Raw genomic sequence first — 10,732 nt, forward strand, 5'->3', positions numbered from 1 at the left:
ATGATGGTAATCCAATCTAATTTTACATTTAAATCAGTGCTTAACAGGGTGTTTAATCTGGCTCTCATGGGACAACAATTTCATTTGAAATGCAAAACTTTGCTCATACACAACCAGGATAGTTGTTTTGTAAAGTCATAGGATAGGTAGACATTAAGTACATATTTATGAAGTCACGAATCAGAGCTATGCGAATGGTTTGGTGAAGTGTGAAGTGGCCCACGTTGCTATATATCTAGGTTTCTCTCCCTCAGGAAAAGGAGAATACATTCGCTTTTAGAATTTTTTAAATGCAGTGTCATTGTAAGAAGCTTCTGTGCTAAAATGTCTGTGAAGCCTTAAAATAAAAGCGTAATGAGACACTGTGGAAAATAACCTTTATCTGACCTTAGTCCTTTCCTAACAGGTGCCTTACCCTTTCTGATGACTATGTGCTTCTTTCCTGCCTCTCTTTCAGCATCTTTATAGGCACACATGTTTTGGTCACTTTCATCTCTTCCCCCAACCAAGCCTTGGAAAATGAGCTGAAGTGCTACTTGTGCATTTTTGCTTTTCCCTTGTTTACATGGCATTAGTTTTCAAAGAAATGTGCTGTTATTTAGAATCCATTCATTAAGTATTCTACCAAAAAAAAAAAAGTAAAAATGATAGTAACCTGAATACGTTAGGCTAAAAAGCTACATCTTTGCTCTCTTAGAGAGGCCAGCTTTGTAAGGAATTTATGTATTCTTGTTATGACTGCATCTGTGACCCTAGAGTGTTAGTAACTTGGCAACATTCCTCCTTATGTTGTAAGAACAGGGTGAGTTTAAACTGTTCATAAATCCTTTCTGAGGAACACATCTTTAGGGTTCATCTCTAAGGGCTCCTGTGAGTTGTTTACTTGGCCCCAATGTGGTACTAAAGGGAAAAATGAATTTTGGAAAACTGCACTAACTAGACACAGAAAAGCAAAGAAAGCTGGCATCAACTGATACCAAGAGAATTGCTGGTGGTGTATACCTCAGAAAAGTAAGAGGGAACTTGGAAATGAGATGTACTGTATGTGTACTAGACAGATATGTTAGTGTAACTTGTATACAAAACTGTTTTGATCAGTCTTGATCACATTTGAATTTTTGTCTGGTTACTGAGAGAACAGTTAAGAAAGACAAAGGAACTAATTGAGACTTGATGTGTCCTGAAAATGTGGTAGTTTAGTGTTGAAAATATTTTCCATGAAATGAATGGAGCCAGTTGTAGAATGCTAATTAATAAAGATGATGGAGAGTGTGAGTAAGTAATGGAGAAACCTTAAACAGGATGAAATGGAAACTGAAAAAGATGCTATAATCATGTGTGTATTTATTTTTACTTTTTCATTCACTGAGCGTCATGTTAACTGAATTTATGGACCTAAGATACAAAATTTTTGCCAATACTGAATTTTGGTTAAAAAAGTACTTACCTGGCTTTACTAGGAAAGGCCTTGCTTCAGCATCTAATTCTCAAGGTTGCAAGGATATAGATATTTTTACATCTGTCTACAATATTGCAACAGTGTGAATAAATGGTCAAATCTGAGCAGATCAGTCTGTTGAAATCAAGTTCCATTGATGCAAGAGACATTTAGAAACTTGTTATCTGCGTACTGGTATCTTACTATATCGATGTTTGTCAGGATTTAAGGGTGTCTGGTAATTGAAGAGTGAAAAACTAGTATTATTATAAGAACATAATGGTTGTTCTCTGTTTTAATAATTATTCATTGCACTTCTTCAGTGTTTCCCAAACTTACTGTAGTAGTCTCTCAGGACATCAATACTTACTTAATTTTCTCTTTGCTGTCATAATTCTGGAATTAGAACAATTCTTAAATTGTTCATTTACATAGTTTTTGTTTTAATTCTGTGACCGTTTGTGGATCTTGGCTCTAATTTGACAAAAGAGCAAAGGAAGTACTCTTACATGTGGGGGAGTCTATTCTTGTTGCAAATCAGGTTTAATCAAATGCTGGAGGTACTGGCAATCTCATTTTGGTCCTTGGAAAATTTTCTGTTAAATTTAGATAATTTAAACAAAATTAGAATAAAATTCATACTGCTAGAGTATAATACTCCCTTGTCTGTATTATAGACTGTAGGAATGCTTTGCAGTAGTTTTAAATGTGGCATATATTAGTTGAAATTGCAGGCAAGCAACTGCTGGCATTTTATGTACTTACTCCGGTTAATGTACTCTGATATTTTCTTTTTATCTAGTCTCTCTGCTTCCATTCCTACCTAGCTCTTATTAAGCTCCTCAATATTCAGTCTTCAGGGATTTCTAAAGTTCACCTGAGACAACAAAATCACTGTGGTTTCTGACCATTTACCTCCTGACCTCGTGTGCCTGATAAACAATGCAAGGCTGTCCAAATTCTCTGTCTCTGTGGCTGTCTCTCTCTCCCAGAACAGTTGCATTGAGACATAACAACTTATCTTCATTAGAAATCTGACTCATAATGCAATTAATTGTGTTGGGAAGTGAAATGCAGTCCTTGAGCAAACCTACCTCTAAAACATGTCCCATCATGTGCTGAACACTTTAGCAAATGACTCGCTAGAGAACATGCAGGTTTCCACAGGCAGATGAGGAACAAGACCAAACACAGAGGGATCTGGTGTTTCATGCACTTGGTTTCCACTTGGGAGACTGAAATGTTGTTATTAAAGAAGGGAGACTGAATCATAAGTACTAGTAGTAATTATTATTGTTGTTATTATTATTAAATAATTATTATTAAAAAGACCCTTATACTTTTTTTCTGTCACTATAGTCAGTCTCATACTTCCTGAGCAATCAGAAATGACAAAATGTATTCTTAATTCAATGCTGGTAAAATTATTTTTATGACACCTATCTCTGGATTTCAACACAAAAGGCAAGTCAGAAACATAACTTTCCCACATAATACATTTCGGCTTACATGTGTTTGTGACTGAAGTTATACGCTCCAAAGATACTTCTTAAATTGAACTATAGCTCACTCCTCATTCTTTACATAGAGGTGATTTCTGCTATTATTGGGCAGATCTGCATAACACATAAATAATAAGTTAAAAGAAATAGAGATTCAAGAGACATTTCTCTGAGATTATGTTGGAAGGATGGTGTGCCCTGCAATCAGAGGTGGTACTGTATTTTAATCAAACTGCAACAAAGGGAATTTGCAGTTTTCCAGCTTGCTGTAGTTCTCTAGTGGTTGAAATATATGTTTCAGAAATACGCCAGGGAGGAGACATTATATAAACGAGAACAGAATTTTTTGTGTCACCACTTTTGGTTCTTTTATTAATGTCAAATTATTATTTCACAGATATAAATGTACATTTGCTTGTATTCTGAATGCAAAACTGTGTTGTGCTTGGGATAAATTTCGTCAAATATTTTTCTTCCCTACTTCTACAGCCTTTATAATTATTTACATTTTGTCCTCATTTAAAAATGTGAGATTGAATGTGCACAACAAATATATGATTAGCATGTAGTTAACTGGAAGTATGTAATAGGTGGACAGATATACTCTTCAAATAGATTATGGCAAGGATCTTCAAAGCAGAATGTGGAAATCAGAGGCTCAAAATTCTATTGATATTCAACTGGAGTTGGACATTTAATTCCCATGAAAATCCCATCTAAGGGCAATTCAATTTTAAATGGTAGATCATGGGAGAAGAAATACAGAATACTCTTAAAATATTGCCCATCCTGCTGCCCAGAATCATATCAAAATTATTGCCAGCTGTGTCACCTCTTCTATAATCTGTCTGTTTTGTTATTACAAAATGTTCACTATTCAATACAGTATGATGAGCAGTTGGAACACCTGGGAATCTGAATTTTACAAATCTTTCTTCAGATATAGGGAAGCATAAGGGAAAAGAGCCAAAATAAACAAAAACTGTCATGGCAGACAAGAACTCATTACCCCTGTGCAGTCTAAATGACCAAAGGAAGATTTAGGCTTTACTTGGAAAAGCCATTAGAGATGTTGAGTTTTCATGAAAGGAAGGAGACTTGGCTACTTGAACTTATTTTCATTGGGGAGAAAATAATGAAGTCATTGGTATGCTGCTAAGCCAATCAGCTGAGATGGCTTCAGTACAAAAATTGAAGATGGATTGGCTTCTTATTGAAGTAAAAAAAAATATATATATATGTGCTGGACTTGGGTCAAACTGAAGAAAATGAGAATATTAGCCAGACTTGGAGTATTTCTATTTAACTCTTACCTGTAATAAAATGTCTTTATCTAGTTTGTGCCACAAGTCTACCAGTACTACAGGGAAAGGTGAGAGAACTTTGATTTTACAGTGTTCTAAAGTTCTTCTTTTAACTGATGAAGAATTTAAGTTATCATATGCTTCTGGTATAACTTGCCAACTGAGGATTTTTAATTTTTTGAAAACAGGTGAAGAGTTTGAGCTAAAGATAGTTGTGTTCTCCACTGTGGGCCTGCTATCTTAAGGATATCTCATCTAAAGATTCATGAACTTTGGACTTTGAAATTTAGACTTGGTGAACCATGGCTGGATGGCCACACAAGTAATAGTGTCTCCCTGCAAATTTAGGAAGCTGAGCAGCAGAACTGGCTCTGCTGCACACCTGAAGAAATAAAAGTTGCATGTCTAGTTTGTTTTGAATAAAACTGTAAGCCTTCTATTCATGAGGGTAGGGAGCGCTTTCTTTTTTCTAGTGATGATTTTGGACCATTGCCAGTCCTTGCTGTTTTGTCACAAAATGTTGCTAGTGCATTGTTTACCTCAGGCTCTGGTTTCCGATAACAGGTATAAATTAGAAAGTATACCTTCCATGGAGAGTATGAGGAAACAAGAAAAATGTTTCTTTACTCCTAGGTACAGAGAAAAATTTGAAATTTGACCTTGGTCTGTCCTAAAGACTCAAAACAAAGATGGTAAATAAAAATTTATGTTATTTTCCTCCTTTTTCCTCTCCCCTCCTTTAAAGTTCATGATATTTAAGTCAGCTTTGAGATTTCTAGCCTCCTAATTTATGATTTTTGATAATCTGGGAAATGATATAAGTAGGTGGCTTTTACATGGACTAGGTTTGTTCTTATATGGACATAATTGGCTGGCTGGTTTTCCCTGGAGCACTCCACCCTTTACCTATTACCAAGGAGTTGAAAAGAATTGGGATAAATCTCAAAAGTGTATAAAGTCTTTTAGCCTCTGCTCCTATCTCTCTAGACAGACCGTTAAACCTGCTGAGCTTTGCAGAGAGAATGCAAAGGTGTATCTCCTTCCTATCCTAAATCCAGACTATGGCAAGGTGGCAATACTGAGTGCTGCCTTGAAGACATATGGTACAATTGGGTGCACATTGAATTTTCCGAGTGTTTTAGATAAAATTTGAAAGACGCTGAAATGAGCTTATCTTGTTTTCAAAAGCAGCTTTTTAGTGCATGAAGAGCTTACATTTATTGCCTTTCAGTTATTCTCAAGAAGATGTTTTTACACATTAAACCAAAAATAATCATAATTGTCTTTCTACGGAAGAGTAATTGGAGAGAAATCAGAAGATATTTGTAAATTTATGCACATACATCAGTAGGAAAATAATTTAAATAATTTTAAAATAGTAATTTAAGGATCAAATATATTCCTGCCATTAACTAGATCTGTAAACTTACATGTGGATATTGATTGTTGTGAGTTAAAAAAAAAATACTATACTATACTCATGCTTTTGGGGAATTCTTACTTCTTGTTTCTCTTTATCTTACATTTAGGGGAAGGAATTTGTTCAAACAAGTGCAGCAACTAAACAGAAGTCCAGAACTTTATTTTTCTACCTAAAATCAGAGTTTATGTTCTCCTAGTCATTCAGTTGATATCCTAAAACATCCTGCTACCTGGCTTTGCAGTAACATTTACTTCTAATTAAGGGCGAGACTCGAGTCTGAATCTGGTTTGTACTTCAGGTTGCTGAACTGGAACAGCAAACGTAAATGTTAAAGAGGGCTCAAATCTCTTTGGTGCTTCCTGTTGCTGATGACTTTAAAACCTGCTGTTGACACCAAGCCAACACCTTACTCTTCTTCCTTGTCAAAAGAAGGACTCTGGAACAGGGTCATATAGAGGCATGTTGGTTTCTAAATGGAGAGACCTTTTTGGCAGCGAGTATAGCAATAAAAATAGCTGGAACTGTGGAGAGAACAAAAACAAAGAAATGAACAAAAGGTAAAAGGGACACCAGAGCTTAAACTGCATATAATCAGTCCCTGAATGTATCCTTGTTTCTGAATTTCTGCTAAACGTTTGTTTTTGTCTTTTTTTTTTTTTCTATTGGCATGTGTATGCAATGTTTAGGTTTCTTAGTCAGAGCAGGCCGTTAGACAAAGGAAATTCTGATGAAAAATTGTTGTAGGCACATGCACGAGTATAAGGAATAACAGAAAGCAATGATTATTTAATTGCATGTCTGAACTAAATACATTTTCAAGTAATTTTCAAAGAAAATTAATTATAGGGCCAAGGAAAAAAGGTGATCTAATCTATATGGCCAAGGTCAGGGCATTTGTATTGAGGTTAAGCATTGTGTCTGAGGTACACTTTTAAATGCAGCTTAAGGAATAGTCAAAAATACATATCCCATGTGGCAAAACCAGCATGAAATTCCTGTTCCTTATTACTCAAACCAGTTCTGTGACACAAAAGTATGTGAGTTCTGGCTGTAAATCAGACCATTGCTGCCCAGGAGTGCAGCAATAATTAGTCGAGCACCTTTCGTAGAGCAAATAGCTGTCTGCTTAATTACTGTTGTTGTGCTTTCTTTCTTCTACACAACTGTGATGGCATCTGCTGTAAGGGTGTAGGTGGTTAGTCTTCCAGAGAACTGAGATATGGCACACAATTTTTTTGCTTTTGAATGTGCAGAACACTTTTCACGAATGGCTGTGTTTTGAGCCATCAACTTGGACTGAAGCAATAGGAAACTCCCTGTACTGTTTATATAGCTATAGACTATAGCTATATAAAAGCACAGTGTGATATGTTAACATTATTTTTAAAAATACCTGTCAACCAACAAGTTTAATGACACAGAGAGAAAGCTGACAGATCAGTTGGTTATAGGTTCTGATTGGTTATGGGTTCTGTTGGTTTGTTCCTGGTGTTTGATTCAGTTTCACACATTCCTACTGCAAAGAAAAATAGACATTTTCATGTTTCTAAACAAAATCAGTTGTATAGAGAGTAGGGGGTTTTTACACCATCCTGAATCAAATGCTACTGCAGTGTTATAATCTATACCATGGTTCAAAAAACAAATGTATGATGAAAATTAGGCTCGAGAAGTACAGAAAGTACAGAAGTACAGAAACCCATGCATTGGCATGTCACAAGATCTGGGATGTAGCCCTTTAGTTGTCCTTTTCAGCCCCTTTAAAGTAGAGATGTAGATGTAGATGTAGATGTAGATGTAGATGTAGGTATAGGTGTAGATGTAGATGTAGATACAGATATAATTTAATAAGGATTATTTTTCTGTATTTTTCACTTTACTAGTATTGTTTTCACTTACAAATAAATAATTGACCAAATTTGAGTGTTTGCTTTCTCATGCTTAGCTAATCTGTTTTTGTTCATAGGACCTAGGCTTTTGCAGTTGCAGTGTGTTAATAGAAGGTCTTGTAGGACAACTTAGATTTCACTGATCATATTTTTAGTACTGGACTGGATCTTCAATGACTGGTATCAGTTTTTGGCAGTGGCCAACGTATATGATAAAAAACTTGTCAGTCAGCAAATTGTCCTCTTTATGTATGTTGCTTCCTAATTTTATATAGAAATAAAACTCTTGGTTAGTTAGGGCAGCAAAATATTAGAAAAACTGTTTAAGACATTTTTAAAGCTGTAAGATTCTATGGCAAAGGAGAAGTATGGATGACTTGCAGCTTCAGGACTCCCTATTCCAGATCAAGAGTGCTTTCTTCTGCCTAGTCTTGTAGATTAACTTGACAAATGTTTCTTCTGAAGGACAGAACTGAATGCTATTGTTTGCAGCCTCCCAGATAAAACTGAAAAATTGAGATCCTCTCTGTTTCACAAGGGCCTGGTTCTGCCTTGGAGTAAAGTGAAGTTATGGTGCAAACATTAGAACTGGGTAATTTAGCTTTCTCTGCAATTCTTGTCTATAACTTTTTTTTTTTTCCCCCTTTAATCCAACCAAGCCCAACTCCCTCCTGTCTTACCTTAACTTCTTTTTCTACCTCAGATTTAGACTATCTGTCCCCAAACTCCACTCCTGGAATCACTTTGTTTTTAACAGCTTGTACATTAAGCTGATTCTATAGAGTAAAACAGTAACAGCTGCCATTCTGTATCACAGTTGCACTCCAGAACATTTATCAGGATTTTGACTGTTATCCTTTCAAGTCCTAAATTCTCTCATCTGTACCAGAGACATCTCACTCTTCTCTGCTTGCTGCTTTCCTCTTCCTTGTCATCACAGCAGCCTTCAGTTGCTGCTTGATGTCAGAAAGAAGGTGAAAGCTGCTTATTTTTTCCCTTCTCCATGAGCTTCTCTGCCACTTTATTTTTCTTTTTCTCTTCCTCATAAATTTCCTCTCTACAGACCACCTGGAAGAACGGATTCACTCTGTGCCCTTCTCTTGCTGAAACAAGATTTCTGCCAGAGAAGTCATTTCCTGTTACTCTCATCTTCTGTTCCATCTGTAGCCTCTTCCAGACAGGGAACAGCACACGTGAGAAGGTCCTTGTCAACTCAGGGCTGATGTGTAGCATGCTTGGAGTTATATTATATGCAGATATATATGTATATATATATATACACACAAACACACACATATACATTTTTATATGTATAAATACAGTTCTTCAAGTCAGTCACTAAAAATGTGTTGTGCATAGACAGAAGTCAGACTGTTTCCTGGGGCTACATGGTACACAGGTGTCTCCATGCTCAGAATTCCATGGGCTACCGTGCAGTTCAGCTCTTTGCAGAAACTTGTGACTTGGTCTCAGAGAGGAAGCTTGGTACCAGACATAAGACATCTGCACTGGCAGAGCAGTCCTATCAGGCTACTGAGAGTAACAGGGTTTGTTAGCAAGACTATAGCTTCCTACAACACCATAGCTTCTAGAGCTTGAATTGGCAGTGGGATCATTAAAATGAAACAAAAAGAAATGGACGATGCAGATGCCTATACTCCTGCAGAGAAAGGCAGGCAAAGAGGCAATCTTTTTGGTTTTGTAAGCTTTGAGTATCATTCCAGGCAACTAGAACCATCAAAACGTTTGGATTAGAGGTGAAATAATATGGTTATAGAAGTTCTCAGGCTGTGTGTTGTAATTTCCTCTTGCCAGAACCAGGAAAACATGTAGAAGATAAATAATAAAAAAGGCTTCTAAGAGTGTAATTTTATTTTGCTGGTTTCTTCACTCCTGTTTAGACCTTAAAATGAGATACACTGTAAAAGTACAAGTTGATTATTTTTAAGTAATTCTTCTTGCTGAAACCCTAGGAGCTGATTGAGTCTCTTGCAGAAGAACATAGGAGAGACAGGTCCTCCTGCATAGCAGCTTGCTATACATTCCATACTACCTGTGTAACATGTTCTGCTAATTACATTATGTAGGTGGATAGTACCTTAAAGTCACTTCTGGCTCAAATATTTGTATTGTATGTTTATAAATACAAAGTTGCATAGACATATATTTTTAGCAGTAAAAATATCTGTGGTGAATTTAACATCTGTTGGATTGTAAGAGGTTTTTAGGAATCAAAAATTGATGTTTATTGCAGTTTTGGAGGGAACAGAATCAGATTCATTCCAAATCACATCTAAATGAGTTGTTGAGTTAGTACCAACTTTCCTGGTACATCTGCATATATTTACTATTTACGGCTGAGTTTATGCCTGTGTATCATAGCATGTCTGAACTGCTAACTTATTATGTCAGATTTTTCTGACTTTTCAATCTATATAGCAATAATAACTCTTGTTAGCTATTTATAAACATGGTCCTGTGATTCAAAGATTTAATAGCATGTTAATGGATCCTGGAAATACTATTGAATGAAGTCAAACTCACATTAGGATAAACATAAGCATGGAATTATCTAAGTTTTGGAAAAACTTTTCTTAAGGGATGAGTTTGTTTGGTGTGTGTGTGTGTGTTTTGTTTTGTTGTTTGTTTTTTGTTTGCTCCCTTCCCTCCACCCAACTCTTGCAAGCCTTTTCAAGTCCTTTTTAATAAAAATAAAATGTAATTCTACTACCTGCAGACTAATTATGAATAGCCATCTTCACCCTCCTCTCTGATCTCACAGGCACCTGTAAGAAATAGATTACTGTTTTGACTGTAATTAAATAATAGGATATAAGTATATTATGTGTAGATGAAAATTAATCATTTAGTCAAAAAAGCAGTTAAAACTAGACTCCCTGTCAGTCTTAAACAAGTTTTGAAAAGCCCATCAACTCTCTTAAAAGAAAAGCAAGCAAAAGGACCTCTTGATAAACTCTCAACTGAGTAAAAAGCCTGAGTTACAATCATGTACATAGAACAGAGGACTTCTGTAGTTGAGATAATAGGCATTTAAGCTAGGTTTTTGAAATACATGGAGGTATATAATTAATGGATACATTTTCTAGCACATTATTTGTTTAACCTACTTGATTTTTTCTTCTCTATAATCTGGAACTTTATGTGCTTTTATTTTA

At 35.8% G+C, this 10,732-nt stretch overlaps 1 long non-coding RNA gene across 1 annotated transcript; it reads right to left on the reverse strand.

Annotated features, from left to right (window-relative positions):
- Positions 1 to 5,805: 5,805 nt before the first annotated feature.
- Positions 5,806 to 10,345, reverse strand: LOC135577286 (uncharacterized). Its single transcript, XR_010468963.1, has 2 exons — positions 10,288 to 10,345; positions 5,806 to 6,188 (listed from the first exon to the last, which is right to left on the reverse strand). It is a non-coding gene; the product is annotated as an uncharacterized LOC135577286 (long non-coding RNA).
- Positions 10,346 to 10,732: the final 387 nt, after the last annotated feature.

The sequence above is a fragment of the Columba livia genome, chromosome Z, assembly GCF_036013475.1.
Source record: "Columba livia isolate bColLiv1 breed racing homer chromosome Z, bColLiv1.pat.W.v2, whole genome shotgun sequence".
Taxonomy (NCBI): domain Eukaryota; kingdom Metazoa; phylum Chordata; class Aves; order Columbiformes; family Columbidae; genus Columba; species Columba livia.